Source organism: Rhinatrema bivittatum, chromosome 1 (genome assembly GCF_901001135.1).
Source record: "Rhinatrema bivittatum chromosome 1, aRhiBiv1.1, whole genome shotgun sequence".
In the NCBI taxonomy this organism is placed as follows: Eukaryota; Metazoa; Chordata; class Amphibia; order Gymnophiona; family Rhinatrematidae; genus Rhinatrema; species Rhinatrema bivittatum.
In genome coordinates this window covers 677,895,238-677,916,784 of record NC_042615.1, presented here as the reverse complement: position 1 = coordinate 677,916,784, position 21,547 = coordinate 677,895,238, and the positions used below count along the sequence as shown (strand labels likewise).

The following is a 21,547-nucleotide window of genomic DNA, read 5'->3' as shown; positions in this document are numbered from 1 at the left end:
AATCCAGGATCAACCATATGGCTCCATGTCAAGGGGGACAAGTCAATCTAGTCCAGCTGCATGTGTGGAGATATAGTTTTGATTTCAATATAGAAAAAAAAAATAACAAACCAGCACTACATCCCCATGCATGCGATAGGCCTAAACCAGGACTGGCTATGTGGTCACCCTCCATACAGAAGCATTTATCATTACTTATCCCTCAGGATGGCTTGAGATGCAGATGAACATAAAGTTTCACAAACTGGAGGGCATAAAAATAAATCTATCACCTTTTGTTTCAGGAATTATTATAATTATCTGATTCCTTGTTTGTCCAAAAAAAAAAATCAAAATAAACTTCAACCCTCCTTGATGCATTGGAAATGATAACATCATTAAGCACTGAGCTAGAGGAGGCACATATGAATGCCAGGCACAAAAAGAGAGCATATTGGAGGCCGTAACTGATTTTGATGCAGTGAGACAAAAAAAAAAAAAATTGCTGCAGATCTTGAAAATGAATAAACTCTAGATGTCTGCTGAGGAAGTAAACAGTCTCCAAAGCTGAAACATTCTTCAACGCTGCTGAAGATTCTTTACTGCTGCTAGTGAGTGGAATGAACTTTTTCGCATAGATTGGAACAATGTGCCTTGTGCTTCACTTTCATCCAGTTCTTAGGACTTATAAATACTGCCGATCATGAGGCGTAGAAATAAAAAAAACAAACCTATACAACTGATGATTGTCTGAATAATTCCATTCAGCACAGCGCTTTCCTTGTTTTCCTGAAGAAGATCTGCACAAAAGTAATGCTAAAAGTGGGAATGGGAAAAGAGTGTTGTAACAGAATAGACGTAAGCTGTGGAACAGAGCCCAGGAATTTAACGAAATAGATGATGTATATAAATGAGCACTGCAGACCCCAGGCCTCCCCTAAATACTTAATTCCTCCCCTTCCCTTCCGACAGGCTGTTTTACATTTTATTTCTTTGATCATTCATTACTGTTCTTTATCTCAGTTCCCTTTTGTGCTTGCTAGGAAATGATTTTTAATACAGAAGTGCCAGATCTGAATTCCTGCTGTAGAATAAGTGCAAATCCTTAGCTCCTGTTCGCTTTGAGCTCAATTCATCCCTGCTTAGGGCTTAGAAAACTCTCTGTCAAAAAGTTAGTTTGCTAACCTGAGTGAATAAAAACATTCCTATCCTACGTTAGAAAAAAGGCAGCAGGGGGACCCCGCATACCTTGGCAAAGCCATTGTAAACCACATTTATGCTGCATTTTTGGCCAGCCTCCACTGTCTAGCTAGTATTACATTATCATGTGCCCTATTACATATGTAACCCATGTTACCACTTTTTCTCCATGCAGACTCACTCTCCTGGAAAAGGGCAGGAAACAGACGCTTTTTCGAAAACGAATGTCATAATTCAGCCAAGCCCAACCTCCCCGCCTCTGCCCTACCATGATGGTGTCCATGTACCTTATGAGGAAGGGGGCGTGCTCAGGCTCACGTTCCACAATCTCCGCAGCAGCAAGGGGGACGTTCAGTTGACTTCTCGGGCCCCAACCCCAGTCAGCGCTGATGCAATGCGCCCCTGGCTTGCCCGCTACCCTTACCAAGTTGAAGGAGCTTGCTCAGGGCATGGCATCAATGCCAACAAAAAGCAAGAAGATAAAAACAGGGGCCTACGTGTCAGTCACCACTCTGCCTCATTTAAATAGATCCTAAAATGCTTATAGGCCCCCCAACTCCAGAGGAAACAACAGAAGATAAAGCAAAATAAGAACAGAGAAAACTTGTAAGCTAATGTCAGAAATATAAATTCTTATACCTTAAGAAGGTACAAAGCATGATAATCTATAGGAATAAAAGGCTCTCATGAAAATAAAATAACTTTGTCCATGTTTCCACTCTACCTTCTCTTTAATTGATAAAATGCTAATCTGCTCATAAAGGAAGCTCAGATAAAAAAAGAACACCTTTCCCCAAGAAATAATCAGCCTGCCACCCTCTATCACTAGGATGCTTTGACAGCTCACAACAGCACTGTGCAGAGCAAGTCAGCATAACGGCCCATTTGATCCACAGAAGGGTGCCAAGATCATCGTGAAAGAGGGGGAGCACCACCTGAAATGAAAAGAGAAGAAAAGCACATGACATAGTGCCAAAGCTGCCATCACGCACACATACACATACTCTGCATCTCCCGTCCTCAGCAGCTATGCCAGGATGCCATTCACATTCCACATACCTCACACCTATCTTCTAGTTCTTAGTGGATGGACTGACTCATGAAGTAAGCCCTACATACCGCAGCCCCCTGCATCGGAAGCTTCTCTCTGCTCTTCTGGCTCCCAGGATCCAGCATCCTGAGCCTCCACTGACTCTTTCTCTCCGCAAGACAAATGCATTCTCCCACAGCGGTTGCTGGGCATGCAGTGCACCAACAAGTCTTGGCATACTTTGATCAGAGTGAGAGGCAGAAGTCAACCATGTGGTTCAGAAGGTTCCGTAATAGCCCTGGCGAACCTATGAGCATGATTGTAGTGCTCCTCTGAGTCAGCAGACGAAGAAAGGTACAGTGGTGACAGCCATTACAGCACTGGATACGTGGGATCGTTCACAAGGCCGGTGGCTCATTTGCAGTGCTGTGCACAGCCATGCAGAAGGTCTCCAGTCTAATCCCCAAGCTGAGTCTTCTCCTCCGTGGGTTGGCTGGGGCTGGTGATGCTATGGTGGCAGTGCTCACTGCTCATAGCCCCTGGCGGGGACGTCACAGTGATCCTGCAATGGCGACACCTCCTGGCCCGGTGAAGGGCCCATGGTTGCAGGGTTCTGGAAGGTGCCCCGTTTATGACGCCTGCCTGAGGATTTCTGCAGCGATTACTGGGCTCAGTCAAATCGGAGTGGGGTAGAGGGACTGTAGAACAGGGGAAACAGAAGCCCTAGGCAGTTGCATAGGAAAGCACTGTTTTTGACTGAGCTTGAAGTTAAAAGGAGGAGGAAGAATCAGCTGGGCCAAAAGAAAGAAATCAAGTAAGGGTGTGAAAATTACAACAGGAAGAGAAATTGGGTGGACGAGATGGTCTGGTAGTCTTTTTATGTGCTTATCATCTTTATGTAAGTGAATTCCATTCGGTTGTTGGAAAATAAACAAAAAAGAAACGGGTGTACTAAAACAAAATGATGAGTGCATTCAAAATGCAGTCCCTACACGAAGTAATAAAAAATAACCTTACCTTAGCCTTACAAAAGGTGGGACCTCTGTAATTACTTGAGTGCCTTTGTTCCTTAAACTTTCACATTGCAAACACCGGCTGAACTGTTGCCTTCGGGAATATATGAAGCAAACGTAGCGCTCAGACAAACCTCATTCCCCATTCGATGTGCTTTCTTTGAGTACCCAAGAAGCGTGCGGCCCTCACTACAACTGCTGAACCAGGAGTACAGCATGTCTTTTTATTTACAAAGTGCTTTTTATGTTAGGCCAGTCATTGCATTTTGCTGTGTTTAATAATTTGGATAACTCACGAACGCCCTCGACTCAAAATACAATAATAGCGCCTGGAATGTAATCCAGATCCTACCAGTTGTGCATTGGAAGTGCAATAAATACATTCATTAATTTGAGCACAGCTAATTCCAAAAGAGCTCTGAAATTTAATATTTGAACCAGAAAACGAGGCTCGCAATCTCCCCGCTGAAGCGAGAAGAGGGCCACCTCAACTCTGACGGCTGCGGCCTCCTGGAGGAGTGGGAGCAGCATCCAGCTGGTACTTTCTCCAGTGCTCAGGACTTTGGATCCCGTCACTGCCTTTTAAGTGATCATTTCTCTGTCCTGGTTTGCATTTAAACACTTCACACCGCTTGCTGGCTATGAATCGCGGTTTCCCAGAGATACCACCATGCAATGTTTTTTTTTTGCAGGGCAAATAGGTTGCTGAGATGTTTGTGACCTAAAAACAACAACTTTGATGCAATATTAAAATATCCCAGAAATGTTATTTACATCGGAGCCCTTCGGCTCTCATGAAGAGGAAACAGGGATGAGGATTTCCTTTTCCCTATGGCATGCAGCATTATCACTGGTCCATAAAACCGATCTCAACTTCACAATTCAGTTTAAAAAAAAAAAAGAACCCTATTTCTTCAGGATTTCAGTTTGTAAGCATGACAGTGTTTTAAATGTGTGTCAGCTTTCTTTGGAGAATTACAATTCAATGGCCAAATGTGCTAGATTAGAAAGCAAATCATATAATTCAGTGCTTTATCTTTCAAATGCAAAAGGAAGCATTATTGAGAGATGGGGTTTTTTTGTGTGTTTTTTTCTTTAATTTAGATCATGCCTTTTCACTGGTAGTTCAGGGAGAGTTACATTCAGGTACTGCAGGTATTTTCTTCTCCCCAGAGGGTTTACGATCAAGCAGGCCGACGCAAGATCGGGCGCTCGGGTCAGCACGCAGCTAAGCGCGCGGTTGGGCGCGCGTGCTTTAGAGGCGCTAGACTTTCACCTGATGCAATACCAGGATAAGCGTGTCCAAAAAACGCGCGTCCAAACCAGCGGGTACCTAACAGTGCTCATCACACGTAAATTCCATGCGATGAGCTACTGCCGTCTGATTCAAAACATTTCCCGCACGGCCAGTGCTCCCATTGTAACGCAGCCAATTTAACGCCAGCCTGGGAGCTGGTGTCAAGGCTCAACCGAAACATACAAAAATCCGGCTTTCAGGGGTTCCTCCTATTAGTATCATCACCCTACAAAGTAGGAGGAACCACAGAAAACAGAATTATGCAAAAAAATAAAGTCTTGAAAAAAAATAATTTCTGGATGCTCAATATACACGGTCCAAACTGTGCATATTGTGTGCGTATATTGTGCTGACAGCCGGAGGAAATGAATGCTGGCATTGAGCCTCCGTTTTCCTAACCTGCGCTGACTGCCACGTCTCATGGGCGCCCGATGCGGCAGTAGGGACGCACAATTCTCCTTAGCACCTCCTTTTTTTTTACGCGGCAGCTCATTACCCTATCGCACCGCGCGCCTGGAAAAGGTGGGTGGGCGCACATGACTGAACGCCTGGTTTTTTTTTTTGCGTGCTAATATTGCATGGGTCCCTAAAGGGGTCATTTGCTAAAGTGTGGTACATTTTATCATTTACGGCAGGGGATGTTTGGGGGGTTTACCATGCCATTTATGAGAGGAAAAAGGGGGTGTGTGCAGACAAATGCAAATATAATGCTCTATGTGGTAAAAGAACTTGTGAAGTGGCAAATGGGTAAAATATCACATGAAGTGTTATTTTCCTCATTTGGTGCATCAAGCATTATTTTTTTGGAATATAAAAAGACAGGGCTTCCCCTAGCAGATCTTTGTCAGTGCTGTGAGGAGATAAGGGAGTGCTAGACTAAGGAGCTGGAGGGCTAGATTTCCGAGAGAAGAGAAAGGAGATATTGATTACTGCGTGGGTTGTATTGTCTTTTGCTGTACCTTTCTATTCTTCTTTGTGTGTGAAAGAATGTTGTGTGTGTTTGTCTTGTTTGCCTGCCTTGTTTTTTTGTGTTTGGAGGGTGAAAGAGCAGAGTGTGTGAGCCTAGGAGGTGTGAGAATGGAGTGTGGCAAGAGACTGCGTGGGTGTGGAAGGTGAGTGAGTGGGATGCGTGAAGGAAGGGAGGACAGAGGTCTGGAGACTCAGGCGAGAAGGGACAGCTGGGAAAGGGAGGAGCGGGTATGACTAGTAGTGGGGACAGTGAAACTCGAGAGGGGCAGGAAAGGAACAGGGAGGAGTGGGGAGTAGGCAGTCAAGTAAGGAAGAAGATGTGAAGGAGCAGGACAGGCAGCAAAGAAATTGGGGGAGGACCAGCATACAAAGCAACAACACGTGGGGGGCAGGAGAGGAGGGGAAGGAGTCCTGAGAAGGAGCCAGAGGAAGAGAGGGTCCCTCACATGACCCGAGCCTAGGCAGCACCTCAGGTAGGATGTTGTGTGTTGGAGGGCTTAAGGGCCGTGTACTTTTCCCATGAGGAGAATGAAATGCTGACCTAGCAAGGGCTGGATAAATATCTACAGCCATTTCTTTGGCTGGACGGCTCAGAAGATGTCAAAGGCTTCAAAGAATAATATATGGTGGAATGTGCATTCAATAGTCAATTTGTTTAGGCGGCATGTGTGTATGTCACAAATGAAGAGCAGGTGTGCAAAACCGATGGTTCGTGTATGCAGGCGGCCACCCACATTCACACACACCATCAGTTTTGTGCACCTACTTTTCATTCAAGAGATACACGTGCACCGCCAAAACGAACGAAACGAATCGACCAACGAATGCACATCCTGTATTGCCAGGGAAATCACCAGCCCAGGAGAAGCAAGGAGAACAATGGAGCAAATGGCACACTGATACTGTGATCTACAGGTGCACCGCAAAGACAAGATGTAAAAAATATGGTGATACCAGCCAGCGCTGGAGAATGAGCACCCTGCCCAATCAGATTAATCCCAATGGAAGAGTGTCTGAGAGAGGTGGTAGGCCCACAGGTCTTTGAGGAAAGATCCTGCAGATAAGCTGGGGGGAATAAACTTTCAGACAGGTCAATACAGTAAAGTGCGGCCGCAGTTACCCTGCTCCTAACCCGCTTTCTACTCACTTTTCGGCCGCGTTAGTCCAACCCGCGATACACTATCCCCTTTAACCCATTCTTACTGCCTCTTTAAATCACCGGGTAACCCCTTCCGCACGCGGCATGTATATTAGATGTAAACGATCGAATTAGCTATTCTCTCCCATACAGTAACGCGCGCCCCGACTATCGCTATTTTACCCTGCCGTTTTGCCGCGCGTTTAACCTGCTAACTTACCGCCTACCCTTATCCCTGCATTAGAGGCAGGGGTAAGGGTAGGCGGCAAACTTTCCCCCAGCCCCTGCTCACCTGCCCTGGCCGCGTCCATGGGTACTGGTCTCCGGGGCAGCCCCAGTCCTCTCCCCTCCTCCCGAAGCAACGAAAGCGGAAAAAATCAAAAAAGCGAAAAAAAAAAAAAAAGCGAAAAAGCGAAAAAAAAAAGTAGCAACGAAGCGACTTACTTTTCTTGCAGCCCTCCTCCAGAGACGGACATCGGCGGAGACGGACCACGGCTCCCCTGCCTCCCAGAGGCAGCTGCCGGCGAAGATGGATGCCTGCATGGGCGAAAGCGGCCCCTGGGCGTGCAATTGGGCCACTCAAGGCGTGACGTCACGAAGTTTGGCGTCACGGCATGTGACATCACGTCTTGAGCAGCCAAATTGCACGCACAGGGACCGCTTTCGCCCGTGCAGGCATCCATCTTCGCCGGCGGGGCCGCTTTCGCCGCCGGCTGCCCCCCCGGGAGGCAGGGGAGCCGCGGTCCGTCTCCGCCGATGTCCGTCTCCGGAGGAGGGCTGCAAGAAAAGTAAGTCGCTTCGTTGCTTTACACTTTACATGTCGTTTCACCAGTCCTCTCTCCCCCCCTCCCTGCGCCTTGCTTCGGGAGGAGGGGAGAAAGGACTGGCAATCCCGAGCGTAGGAGAACCGTCACTTCCTGGTATCTGTCATTTGAAATGACAGATACCAGCGTGTCCGTGAAGCGTTAGGCCAGCGCACCCAGGATACTGTATAGCGCTCTATACAGTAAAATGGATTGCGCGGGCCTAACGCTTCACGGACGCTTCTCGGACGCGGCTTGCATTTGCAAGCTATTTACATACAGTATCGAGCGGTAGGTGAGCCGGACTGTGCGTGGGGCAACCGCGGGTGCGCCCGGCACTAACGCAGCTCTTCCTACCTCTCCTTACTGTATCGGCCTGTAAATGAGTAAGCAGGAGCAGGAGAAGGGAGAGGGTGGTGCTGCCTTACATTCAATCACAGAGGCTAAGGTTCCTACGTATCACCTTCATTCCCTCTTTTCACAGGTCCCAGCACAAGCCAAGCAGCATCAGAGGCAGTTATAGAGATGGAGGCAGAGGCCCAAGCACAGCCCACAGGACAGTCCCCTCGACGGTCCCACTGCAAATCCAGGAACAGCTCATGGGGGACGTGGAAGAGGAGGAAGAGCAGGGGGCAAATCCCCAAGAAGAGGTGGGAGACTGTTACGGTTCTGAGGTGTTGGAGTGGGTTCTTGGGTACTGCGGTGATGGCCACTCCCACGGGGAGGAGCCCCGTGAGGAACCGCAGTACTGGGCTAGACTCTATACACGCAGACACAGAGAGTTTGTCTTTATTATACAGCTCGGTGGTACTGCCCGGGGAGCAGGCAGCAGTGAAGATAACCCAGTAGAAGTAGTCCAGGGGTCCTTAGGAGAGGAGACCCAGTCCCACTCTCGAGTAGATGGTAGGCAGCGCAGGGTAGTAGAGGAAAGTCCCGGATGCAGACTCTGGGCGCTGAAGCTGAAGGTGAGACAGACTGACAAGGTTAGTTACTCACTGAAGTTGATAGCTGGATTGATGAAGTTCCTGGCAGGCAGAAGTTGATCAGTAATAGGCACCAGAGTAGGGAGAGCAGGCCCTCGAGGAGCGAGTACCCCGATATCCCAGACAGGAACCTGAAAGAGAGCAAAGGGCCCCCGAGGAGCGGGTACCCAGGTTAGCGATGAATTTCCCCGAAGGGCAGAGAGAGCTTCCAGCGGCAGCTGGGAAGCGGCAGAGCAGCTTAGACCGGAGGCAGTCCAGTCCTTGCTAACTCAGTTTGTTAGCAAACGAAGGGCAGGCTAAATACCAGGATGTTGTGACGTCACTCGGAGGGGACTCCCCTGAGGTTCCCTCCATGACGTGGATAAAGACGTGGGTGACGTGCGCGCGAGCACCCTAGGAGGCCCTCAGGAGAAACACGGCGAACACCGTCGCCGTTGCGGGGACGCCGGGGAGAGCGGCATGAAGACGCGGCAGCAGCCATCTTCCCAAGGCTTGAGGAGAGAGAAGGAAGAAAGGTGAGGCACAGAGGTCGAAGCCGTCTGAGACCGACAGACGCAACAGAGACAGGGGGATTTATCTGTGGGAAGGCTGCGTAACATCAGTGGGATCAAGACTGCACCAAGGGCTGCTGCCATCCACCAGCACCTCCTTATCAGCTGGAGTCCCAGGAGGACCATCAGCAGCCAAGCAGGCGGCGAGACGGGGGAGGGGCGTGGCGGACGCAAGGCAGAAGGTGCCTAGAGCGCCCAGTCCCCTTGCACCGGCCCTGGTCCCAGGGCCGAAACAATCTCACTACAGCCTGTCCTCCGCTACTGTTATCCCTGCCTTTCCTCTGCAGAGACTCCTCTAGTCCATGGCAATTAGTGTACAACTGTCAATTCTTCAATATCTATTACTCTGCAAACTTGGTGGGACATATGCTGAGAGGATACATCTGCTTTCTGTGCATGCCTATCGATTTTTTTTTAGCTTAATGACTGTACACATTTGGAGGGTCGTTATGCTGCACAATTACAATTGTTCTTCAACTTTATTTGGTTTGACATTTTTTTTTTTTTTATGTCCCTTGTACAAGAACGCTCATGTGAATTTGAATCGGTAGGACTGCACATTCACCTACATCAAACTGTGCATGCTTGGATTGAAACAACATGTGGATAATTGAACAACAACAAATTAGTGTGGATAATAATAGCATAACAAGATTTTTCCACCCCATTATTCACTGGTTTGTTGTTTTTGAATCTTTTTTAGATGTTTGAGGCAACAGCTATTTTTTGATCTGGCATAGCTTTGGCTATATATATATTTATGTAGACGGTTGGCTTGTAAAATTATTTGACCCCTTAAAAAGTCAGCAGATTTGTGTGGATTACAAATGACACTTACACAGACTGTTCCAGACAGTATGATTATTGCAAACCAGTATGCTCTTAAAGTAAATCAAAATCACAATTCATTATTTCTCTCAATTCAAGGAATGCTACCCTGAAGGTTCTGAATTTTAGCTTTCGACCTAAAAGCCTTAATTTGGCTTCCAGAACCTCCCTCCCATATTTTCCTATGTCATTGGTGCCTACATGTGCCATGACAGCTGGCTTCTCCCCAGCCCTGTCTAAAATCTTATCTAAGTGATAGGTGGGGTCCGCCACCTTTGCACCAGGCAGGCAAGTTACCAGGAGAGCCTCACATCCACCAGCCACCTACGTTCCTAATCCAGTCACCAGCTCTGATGGCCAACCTAACTCTTCTCTCCTGAACAGGAACCCTGAGAGACTCTTTCAGAGGTGCCTATATCTGAAGTATTGTGAAATGCATCTGAATTGAGTCTGGCTGAAAATTGCAATGGGAAGCCAACGCATTAATATTATGTAGTTATGACATAAAACAATAGACTGGCAATTACAATTATGATGCAATGGGCAGGGAGCACAAACCATAAGCTGAAAAATCCATTTCCACTTAGCAGTAAGGCAAAGAAAAAGCATATGATTTTATGGGGAAAAGTGTAGACATGACCCAGGATTCGGGTCATACAGATGAGACATATACAAACCGAAGTACCTTATTTTTACAAAGTGACCGTTAGCTCTTTCGAAATACTTGAAAACCAGTTTTCGATATATATTACATAAAGGAATTGAATTGTAAGCGTCTTCACATATAACAAAAAACAAAACAGGTGGAAAACCGTTTATAAACCAGAGCTGCAATTATTTTATAGATATTCAGAATGAGTCTGTAGGTTGCATTTCTGAGCAAGTGATAAAGCTTTGCAAACGCGGGTACTGTGCGCTTAAAAGGAAGGCAGCGGCGGCGCGGCAGCACTAGCACGACTCTCACTTCGCGTTGGCCGGTCACAACCATCAGACGAAGTGGGAGGAAGAAACATTAACTTCAACAGCTGTTTCTTGACCCCGGCTGTCAGTCTTCCCGAGAATAAATTTCGGAAGGGTCCTAGTGAAAAGGCGTTCGGCTCGAGCGCAGCCCAGCACCTATGAGGCTGTAGTCCCCAGAGCCCGGGGATCTTTATTCCCTCCCTCCCTCCTATCATGTAGGGCTTCTGCCAAAGGAGCTGCCCTGCCCCTCCCCTCTCCGGTGCACGCACGCAGCCAGCGCCGGTGGTAGGAGCCCGAGCTAGACTACAGCAATTCCCCAGCAAGGGCGGCTTGAAACCGCCTCGCTGAATAGCATTTGCTGTTCCGTGCACGCTGCCTCCCTCCCTCCGCGGCAGCGCTTGTCAGCCCCGGAAGCTGAGCGCTCTCGCGCTGTCCCTGAGTTACGCTCGCTGCCAAAAAGAAGTTTCTCTGCAGCTAACTTAGGCCCCCACCCCCACCCCACCCGCTCTGGCCGGTATGTGCGCCCGCCCCAGTCTGCATGTATTCTAGCCCAATGCATCCCCCTGCCCGACCAGGTATGGGGGGAGGGGAGATAGTGCCTGGGATGGCAGGAGCTCTTTCACTGGATCTAGAGATGGGCTGTGCAAGACGCCCAGGGAGAGGGGACCTCTTACTTTTACCGTGGCTTGCCCATAGATCATGCAGGGGCACTGTCTTTCTGAAATGTATTCTCTTCTTTTTTTTGTTTGTTTTAGTATGGTGGGAAGCTAGGAAGGCTGAGTTGCTGTTTTTCTCTGAGGCTACATTAAAGCAGTTGGGTAGGTAAGTTAAGGTTGCTGTCTTCAGTATGCACTCTTAATACAATGCTCACACCATACCCCTCATCAGTCAAGTCTATTTGAGAAAGAGAGTTACAGATAGTAAATATTACATAACCTGTGACTTTTTTTTTCTTCTTTTTTTGTGTTCTGAAAATGGTTGAATTTTTTAAATGTTGTTCAGATAATGCTAGAGGAGACACTCTGGTATAGGCTCATTCGATTTAATTCCCTAAACGTGATACAGCAAGAGGCTAATATAGTGTATGATTCTTGGGTACTTGATACTCCATTAATTTGACAGCCCTTTGTATGTTTGTTTATATTCCACCTTTCAGCCACTTTAAAGCTGATTATATTCAGGGGCTGTAGGTATTTCCCTGTCCCCAGAGGGCTCACAACTTGAGTTTGTACCTGAGGCAAAGAGAGTGAAGTGCCTTGCCCAAGATCAAAATGAACAGCAGTGGGATCTGAACCCTGGCTGCCCTGGTTTGCAGCCCACTGCTCTAACAACTAGGCTGCTATTCCACACTAATAAATGAATTAGGTTTCAGAACTGTACTGACCAGGTAGGTTAGGTGGCTTTTCAGGGCATGAAATGCCAGCAGAATGCAAGTACTGAAGTGCTAGAGGATTGGGAAATACCTTTTGCATATATCCCTGGTTCCGCACTGGCACCACTTAGCAAGAGCTTAGGTAAAGCAGGAGCTAATCTTGCTGGGACTCTGTTGTGCCACCAGACACCTTTGGAGAGGTGAGTCTTGGGGCATATAAGGAGATGCATAACACGAGACGAGGAACATTTGGAAGCAATGGAAATAAAATGAAGATTAATTAGTTCAAGTTCAGAACAGCCTTTATGATTCTTCACATCTTTTCATGCCATATTGTATGTAGGTGCCATGCTTTGATGTGCATGATTAACTGCCCCATCATTTTCAGCAATCCATCAGTTTTTCCTGGCCTTCCATGAATGGGCCTTCCCCTAATTGTAACATTACTGCAGAGATTGCACTGGTGAACATTTTGAGGCTATCTGAAGAGGTGAACTAGAATATTTTTGTTAAGTAGCCAGTTTGGTCAGAAAGAGAAACCATGGAAATTTTGCACTGGCTGCCATGAATGAAGTCTTAATATATCATTCAGGGAATCTTTGCAACATTTTCCAGGGAACTGAGCCAGTTAGCAGCACTGGTCTTCTCATACACACTTCTTTACTTCATGCTATTGATTTTTTTTTTGTTTTACTGGCTCTCTTCTTTTTCTAATTATTGTTAAGTTCAGATCACCAGGCTGAAGACTGTCTAAAAGTTAACATGTTATCTATATTCTCATCTTCTCTACCCTACTTCTGTTTTTCCATCCTCGCTGCTGAAAAGCAGCCCCTGGCCATGCTCAGTGGGGAAGTGAGTCTTGCATCCTGTCAATGCCAGCTTGGTAATAATCTCAGTTTATCTGGTGCAGATCTACTGATGTTTTGTAACAACTATTTTTTTCCCCCGTGCTCCAGAGTATTGACCATGTAATTCTATGTTTTTATACCATAACTTAAAAAAATAACAACCAGAAATCCCCTGAAATGGCTGTGTGTGTTTCGGATCACCGGTGTATATTTGTAGAGGTTTTTCAGGGCTCTTGTGAGGAAATATTTACAGAACGGTAGACATTGGCTACGACATTTCTTGTGCAGTATTGTGTGAATTCTAACATTGCATTCTGGGACATTGAATGGCTTGACTGTCTGCAGGAACTTGCTAAAAATGTTTGTGTGTGCATGTGTTTTGGAGACTTATACCACCAATCTGAAGACTTGTGGCACTTCTTAGTCTTGTAGGTTTCTAGCTCTCTACTTTATGGCTGATTTAACATATTACCTAAGGGAGGAAAGGGAAATGTGAAATGCTTTTCCTAATTCATTTAAAACACACACAACAGAATATATTATCTATAACAAGCTCTCTCAGAGGAGAGGGGGAGGGCAATAATCACAAAAATTACTATTAAAAAAATACTAATGACGATATGTAAAAAGTGTTTAGAAAAACTACTATATTTGTATAGTAAAGAAAATACCCTATTCAAACTTGTCTCCCCTCATTAACAAGAATTAAGAGACTTATGAAGGTGATACCAACACAGGTTTAATATCTTTATAAACATTACAATGATTGGGATTGAAAAATATAAATTGCTTCCCTTGGTATGAGATGAAAGTTTTTACGTGGATACTTAAGATAAAAGAGTGCCTCTGTTTGACTTGGGTAGTACTACGTCAACTGGCAATTCTGTAATATTTTGACCCGTAAATAGAATCTCTGGACAAAAGTAATTGAATATCAAGTTTCCCTTAATCTTAATTACAAAAGAAATGTTTAAAGTAACCCTGGAGAAGCCTTCATTCTGGGAGGTAGATGAGACCAATCCGAGCTATCTCCAGATAATTGTCTCCCAGATGTTGTTTTATGGATGCTGAAGGAGCTAATAAACTTGAGATGCAGGTGTTTAAGGCATCCTTGAAATAATCCAAGACTCTGATAAGTAGCACTTTAAAACATTTCTAATAAGGAAATCCTGGAAGTCTTGAAAAAGTTCATGAATCACTGCATGTTCTTCTCCCAAAACCTTCTCCAGGCTCTGTATTTTTCTGTCCAAGACGTCATAATGTTATAGCAAAGAAGTGTTAAGTACGTGAAGAGTACATACTTGTTCTTGCAAACTCACAATGTTATCAGTATTGTCCTACAGCACATGTTAATGTATAGACATCCGAGGCCGAATATTCCCAAAAAATAATTATTAAACATATGACTGCTGTTTCAGTCTTCACAGAAGCCCTTGCCAGGTAAATAAATCCATCACCTTGGGAATGAAAAGAATACACGTCCGCTTGAACTCCTTCACTTGCGCTGCAGGTTCCAGGGGAGAGAAAAAAATCTTAACTGCTCCTGCAGGGCTGCCTTCTCCCGCAGCACCTGAGCCTAGCTCCTGTGCTATTCCTGTTCAGACCAGCCAGCTCTTCACTGACTCGCGGTGGTATGTGCTGCTGAGGACGTTCCCTCGGCAGGGTCAAAGACTTGACCTCGCCGGCTGACCCCCAGAGGCCTTCAATAGAAAAGAAAAACGCCCGATGGAATGGATATGGGGGCGGAGAAATCCACACTCTGGGCTCAGTGACACCTTGGTCACGGACTGCGTTTTGAAAAACTGGCATCGAGAGGGGAAGCAGCTTCTCCTGTCAGTGGAACCCTATCGGGAGAAGCATCAAAAGGCAGCAGTGCAAACAGATCCTATCACCTAGCGGGCCAGTGTGGGGGGTGGCGGACGCCTAGGGGATAGGAACACAGCTTCCCTATGTTTTTTTTTTTTTTTTTTTCCCCACGGTTACCCAAGCTTGAAACAAAGGAGTTACTTTCTGTAGCACGCCTGTCAAGGTAATCTAGACAGTGGCCATCTTGGGTCACCCCCGCCCCATTAGATTGCAGTTTCCTATTCACATGTCAATTTGCGTACCCATTGTACCAAAATCGTTGTTGCTTGTATCTCTGTTTGAAACCATTGAATTGGTGATCAGAGGTGACCTTTGAATAACCCTATATAGAATCTAGTGTTACAATCCTGTTTTCCTAGAGTTCTATCTATTTCCCCCCTCCCCCACCCAGAAAAGAAATCAAAACTATGAAAAGGCTACGATATTTAATGAGAGTCTCTTAACATATTTCTGAATAAACTGACAGGATGTGACTTTAGGTTAATTTTCTTAAAACTCGCCATAGAATCTTATGAAATTGTTTCTCTTTGCTGTTCACATATAAGAAAGTTTGCTATATAAAGATTCCCATTCCTTGAAAAAAAACAAACACCCCAAAATAGAGCATGCAGAGGCATGGCTTCAGGAATGCTTTCAAACAGATTTGAGGAAGGGGGGTATGAGTTTGGAGTGTTTGTTGGTAGGGGGAGGAAAACAGGGATGTAGATGCTTGTGAGGGGTGTGTGTAAATGTTAAGTTTGGGTGTGAGTGCAGGAGTGTGTGGATAGTGGTTGGTGGTGTATGAAGTTTGGGGGGGATAGGGTGGCAGGTCAGTGGGGGGATGTATGGGAAGTTGAAGTGGGTGTGTGGATGGGGGAGTGTGGGTTTCTTTGTGGTGTATGTGTATAGGACAAGTAGGGTGAGGCACGTGTGGGATGTGATGTAGGAGGCTGGGTTGTGGGATTGTGTGTGGGGCGTGGATGTGGGAGGTATAGTAGGAGTGTGTAGAAATGTGTGGGGTGTCTGTGTGATGGGAGTTGGGGGCAGATGGATGGGGGGTGTGTGTGTGTGTGTGTTTTTTCGGATATAACTCTGGGGGTGTTGGAAATGTAGAGAAAGTGGCTTTGAAAGCACACTTTACTGCTTTCACGAGCTGTTTAAGTTATTTTTCCCTGTCTCTGGTACTTTGTGCCAAAGTGCTGGAAGGGTGAGGATTTTTTTTTTTTTTGTGGTCAACATTCTACATTTTCTGGTTTCCATAGAAAGCAGTGGGTTTTTACTTTTTTTTTTTTTTTTTTTTTTGAGGCTTGGTTTTCTGAAAATTCCAATCCAGTGTTTCCAATCTCCTCTGAGATATTCACATTTTCTTCCTGCATGCCAAATTTGGTAAACTTCCACCCCTTTTTCAGAGCATTATTGTGCCTACGGACAGGCAGATGGACAGATATCTGTTCCTTTTATAGAATTATTTCCAGCATTATGTATAATAGCAAGCATAAAATCAGCTGGAAATGACAGCATGGTAGGAAATGTCAATTTTACTGTATGCATCACATCTGTCCTTACATGGATTGAAACACCGCATCATTGGTCTAATTTGTGAAGGTTTGCCTTCTTGCATCCTTGCTTTTCAGATTTTGCATCGTTGTTAATCCTAGAACGTTTAACTGGTAGTGTTTTTAGGTTTTATTCCACTGTATTGATTTTTGATGCTAGCCTGCCTTTTCCAAGCCTTTCTTCTGTTTTCACTCTGTACGGGATGTGTCTGTGAGAGCAGGGGGTATTTGGTTAAAGCAGCAGTACTATCTAGAGAATGCAGGATAACCATCCACCACATTTCTTGGCTCTGCTGCTTCCTTCTTTTTTCAGGGGTTTTTTTTTTTTTACTTTTTAATATAAGGTGTCTGCACTTTTGACTTATTTCTTAATTTAAAAAAATCTCTATCTTTAAACCCATTCTTCAACTATTCATGTGCATATTACATGTCAGTTTAATGTGTGCTGTGTCTTTTTTTTTTTTTCTTTTTTAGCCTTTTTTCCTAAGGAAAATAATATTTGAGATCACTTTAACTATGTGTTTGTGTCCCCTCTCCCATAACTTTTATTTTTGTTTGTTTGGTATTCTATCCATATTTTCAGGAATGCTTTTTCTTTTTTTTTTAATTTCCTTTTGGATCCATGCATGAATGTGGACCACAGATACATTCATGTGTTTGTTTCAGAAAGTAGGCTTCTTTACTGCATGGGTTTTTGTTTTTTTTTTGGCCCTAAGTAGTTTACCTGTTTTATTTTCACTCCAAACTCACCTTAACCAGTCACTGCAGCAGTAGGCCTTGGCTCCTGGAACTCTGCAATCATGGACCCCCAAATCTAGCCACCAGGTGTCACCTTTGCACAGTGACTGGCAGTCCCCTTTTCCTGCAGCATTCCCAGCCCCTTTAGAACTCGGCTAGCAGAACAGCTGATCTGGCAATTCAGCCCGGATCGGCTCACATGTGGCGTGCAGCCCTGTCACTCAACCAGCCCTGCTTGGGGTTTTCATGAAGGTAATTGTATTAGTGCATCAGTTTCACTTAGATTCATAATTATGGAGCTGGTTAATTAGGAGGCACGTTCAAAATTTAAGCCTACATTTTGCCTCATAAGTGAAATAAAATCAAAGTGGGAAGAGGAAATCTTAATAGTTTGCTTTACATTAATCTATTTTCTTTTTGCTTTCTGCTGTGGCTTTGCCCAGGTGTTAATGATGTCATAACTAGCCATGTCCTGGGGGAGCTAGACCTAATTCAGACATGCAGGAGACTAAAAACTAAACTGTTGAGTCTTTACAGATTGAGGATCACGTCTCCACAATACAGGAGGTAGCACCCCTACGGGACAGCAAAGGATTTTGTTATAGTGTTAATATATCCCTTCCATCTTCTTTATGCTGAACACTAATCAGCTGCTTTTTTTTTTTTTTGCATTAAATGTATCCTAGAACAGTCTATGAAGTGATGCATAAGAATCTGCAAGGTGCTTGGTTATTGTGTGTGAAAAGGGCTGCAACTTGATGGAGGAATCTGAGCAGGATCAGATTTGCATGAACTTGTCTTTTATGAACCTACAAGGAATAACTAACAAAAAGGCCAGTGATCTGCCAGCCCTGTCACTGTGAACTGGTGCAGCAACTCTCTCTTTATGTCAGCAGGGAATTTAATCCTGGCAAAAGTGTTTTGCATAACAGTTCTGGCCACACAACAAGAATATTGTGTAGTAATAATTTCAAGTTGTCTCGCAAAGTTTAAATGGTAGAATGACTAGATTGAATTTTTCAATCCTTGTTCATGTCTGGTGGCTTTTTGTTTTGGTTTTTTCCCCCATTTCTGTTGGGTTCCAGATTTATTATTTCAAAAGAAATAGGAAAGAAAATGCTGACACTTCTCTGTTTAGACCTTGTTATACTACTCTACTTTCTCATTCCCTCACCTCAGCCTTTGCTCCCCCACACATCAACCTTATCCTCACCCTAATCTTTTCTTCTATTACTTTTGTCCCCCCTCTCATCGCTCTCTCTCCTGCAGCCTCTCATCAGGCCTTACTCTCCAGCAGCTGCAACAACCCCTACACTGCGCTCTTCCCATCTCTTTCCCCCCCCTCAGCCTTATATTTGCTTCTTTCCAACCCCAGCCTTCCTCCCTTTCTTTCCCTTGCAGTTGCAACCCCCGCCTCAAACCCACATTTCCTGCTCTACAACCTCACCCTGTGTTGGAGCAGTGGGAACCCATCTCTTCTGCTCTCTACACCTCCACTGTCTGTGTCTGTATTAGGTGCTGAGGTCCCACAGTTGCAGTTTTCGAGAGTCATTTGCCTACCTAGAGGACGGAGGTTAAGAAACTCTGCTTGAGTTTGCTGTTAGGGTTTCTGGTGGGAGCAAAGCCAAGGGCCTGTTACGACTGGCCTTGATCTGTCTGCTCCAGGCAGCTTTTTTTTTTTTTTTTTTTTTTTTAGTGTTACTGCTAATTTTGAAATTAGAATAGAAGCTACTGTGGGGCTAGAGTGGGTGCAGAAGGAAAATAGACATGGCCTGTTTTGGTCTATTGGCATAAGTAGGAACTTGTCAAACCTGACGGGTTCCCATGTGGATAAGGTGATGGGGCTGGATGGGATGCATCCGAGGGTACTAAGGGAACTTAGAGATGTCCTGGCAGCTTTGCTGGATGACCACTTCAATGCTTCCTTAGACGCTGGAGTAGTTCTGGAGGACTGGAAAAGGGCAGATGTGGTTCCTATTTGTAAAAGTAAGGAGGAGGCTGGGAACTGCAGGCCAGTTCCTCTGACCTCTGTGGTGAGCAATCTAATGGAACCACTGCTAAAACAGAGGATTGTGCAGTTTTTGGAATCCAATGGATTGCAAGATCCGAGGCAGCATGGTTTTACCAGAGGTAAATCTTGTCAGACAAATCTGATCAATTTCTTTGGGTGACTAGAGAGTTGGATCAAGGGAGAGTGTTAGATGTAGTATATTTGGATTTCAGCAAGGCCTTTGACACGGGACCACACAGAAGACTTATAAATAAATTGTGCGCCCTTGGTATGGATCTTAGAGTGATTGGCTGAGTGGGAGGTGACAAAGGGTAGTGGTAAATGGAGTTTTCTCTGAGGAAAGGGTTGTTACTAGTGGTGTGCCTCAGGGGGTCAGTCCTTGGACCAGTTCTTTTCAACCTTTTTGTGAGCGACATAATGGAAGCTCACAAAATGGACCGGGGAAAGGTTTGTCTTTTTGCCAATGATACCAAAATCTGTAACAGGGTTGTCAGCCAGGAAGGAGTGGAAAACACGAGGAGGGGCCTAGTGAAGCTCAAGGAATGGTCTAAAGTCTGGCAGCTGAGATTTAATGCTAAGGAATGCAGAGTGATGTGAGGTCCCCTCCCTTTGGTCTGGACTATGAATTATCCCTATGCTTGGGGTGGGGAGTACCACATGAGAAATTATATTCACTAATATGATTTATCTTTGGGTTCGTGGCCCAAGTAAGGGATGAGACGGGTCCCAGCCACCTCGATACCACAATTCTGCGTCCTTCCCAAACAACCTCTCACTTGTGGCATGACCAGACCGATTTAAAATCATCACACCAGAATAAAACAGTCATTAACCCTTTTACCAGTATTTTGTAAGTAGACAGTAAATCCAACCAGAATATTAAATGGGAAAAGTAAAGCAGTGAAGTATGATATAAACTTGCAGTTTTCTTATTTTAAATCGAGCAATGCAAAAATAACACCGGGTATGGCCTGTTAGCCAGGGCAACCAGCATATTCATATGGATAGTAAAAATAAATAAATAGGGAACGCTAATAGAGAAAGGTTAGAGGAAAAGCAGTGAAGTATGCAGCTTTAACATTTTTTTTACTTCTGAGTACTCAAAAAGGAAGGAAGTGAAACAGATCTACCCCAATGTCACCAGTTTGTAAAGGGTGAATGAACCCTGTCCCAAACACAAAATAGTGTGAGGGGAAAAAAGAAATCAAGATGAAGATATCCCTGTTGACGGTGGAGCTGGCTAGATGGCAAACCAAATAGATGGGCAATGCAGTGTGTGAAAGGCCTCTCTGTCCTGGGGAGCTTCCCAAATGGTTTACTTAGTACTAAACAGAAAGCTGGTCTGGTTTCAGTCTCTTACACAAAGACCACGATCCATCAGCTTCTCTTTCCCAGTACTTGCCAGTAAGGGTTTGTGCTTGATTTCAGATAAAGGCTGAAGCAGTTAAGATAAGATACTGAATTTGTGACAAATGCAGAGAAATAAACTGTCTCCTTCCTCTGCTAAAATACTCTCTGTGCAAAGTTTAGATTACCTAACTCAGTCTCTTAGAAGGGTGATCCAGCCATGTGCTCCTTGTCCTGGATATCTCTGGAAAGGAAGTCTCTGTCTCTCAGCTCCTGGCTCCTCTGTCCCTTGTTGGGATTTTACATGTAGCTTGGCTATGACATAAGAACAGCTGTCTGATCTCTTTCCTCATAGCGCAGACTTCTGTCTCTATAATTAGTTCTTCAGGAGAAGACGTGATTGCAGGGCTGCCAGATGCACTCCTCTCTTCCTGGCTCCAACTCCTGGCTGTCCCTGCCCCCCCCCCCCCCCCCCCATACACAGAGCCAGCCAAATTGCACCTTTTCTTTCTTAAATGGTCTCTTAGAATTCCTTTTGGCTTTCTTTTTTGCTGGCAATGTAGTGCTGTTCTCTGGGCAGGCTAAACAGTACAGCCGTTTTCCCAACTTGTTAACACTGTGAGTGCTGGATGCTGGTTCTTGCAGAACATTTGTCATTCCCAGGAGAGCACACAGGAGTTTTTTTGTCTTATTTTTATATTCCTTCACCTTGGCAGTGGTGGCTTGCAATTTCTACAGGTTGAAAACCCCTTTTTGACAGCTTCAAAACACATCACTCAGATCAAGTTGCAGCTTGAGCCACATTGTGAGGCTCCAACACATGATAAACTCCTGGGAGCAGGAACCTGGTTTATAGTAGCTTGCTACAAATGCATTTAGGATGCAAAAACCCAAGGGAAAGTTACAGTATTGGAGGTGAAATTCTTCTAAGCACAAAGGAAGGGCAGGATCTGGGGGTAATAGTATCTGATGATCTTAAGGTGGATAATGTGATGGTAAAAGCCAGAAAGATGCTTGGCTGAATAGGGAGAGGAATGGTCTGCAGAAAAAGGGAGGTGATATTGCCCCTGTATAGGTCC

At 45.2% G+C, this 21,547-nt stretch overlaps 1 protein-coding gene across 10 annotated transcripts in view; it reads left to right on the top strand.

The window, feature by feature from the left end:
* Positions 1 to 10,839: 10,839 nt before the first annotated feature.
* Positions 10,840 to 21,547, top strand: part of ATG10 (autophagy related 10) — a 599,909-nt gene continuing 589,201 nt past the window's right edge. Inside the window, exons 1-2 of one of the 10 annotated variants that reach the window (XM_029573980.1) lie at positions 10,840 to 10,966; positions 11,507 to 11,569. The gene's annotated coding sequence lies outside the window, so the exon portion shown is untranslated. The other 9 variants (XM_029573954.1, XM_029573973.1, XM_029573946.1 and 6 more) reach the window with 9 other exon arrangements.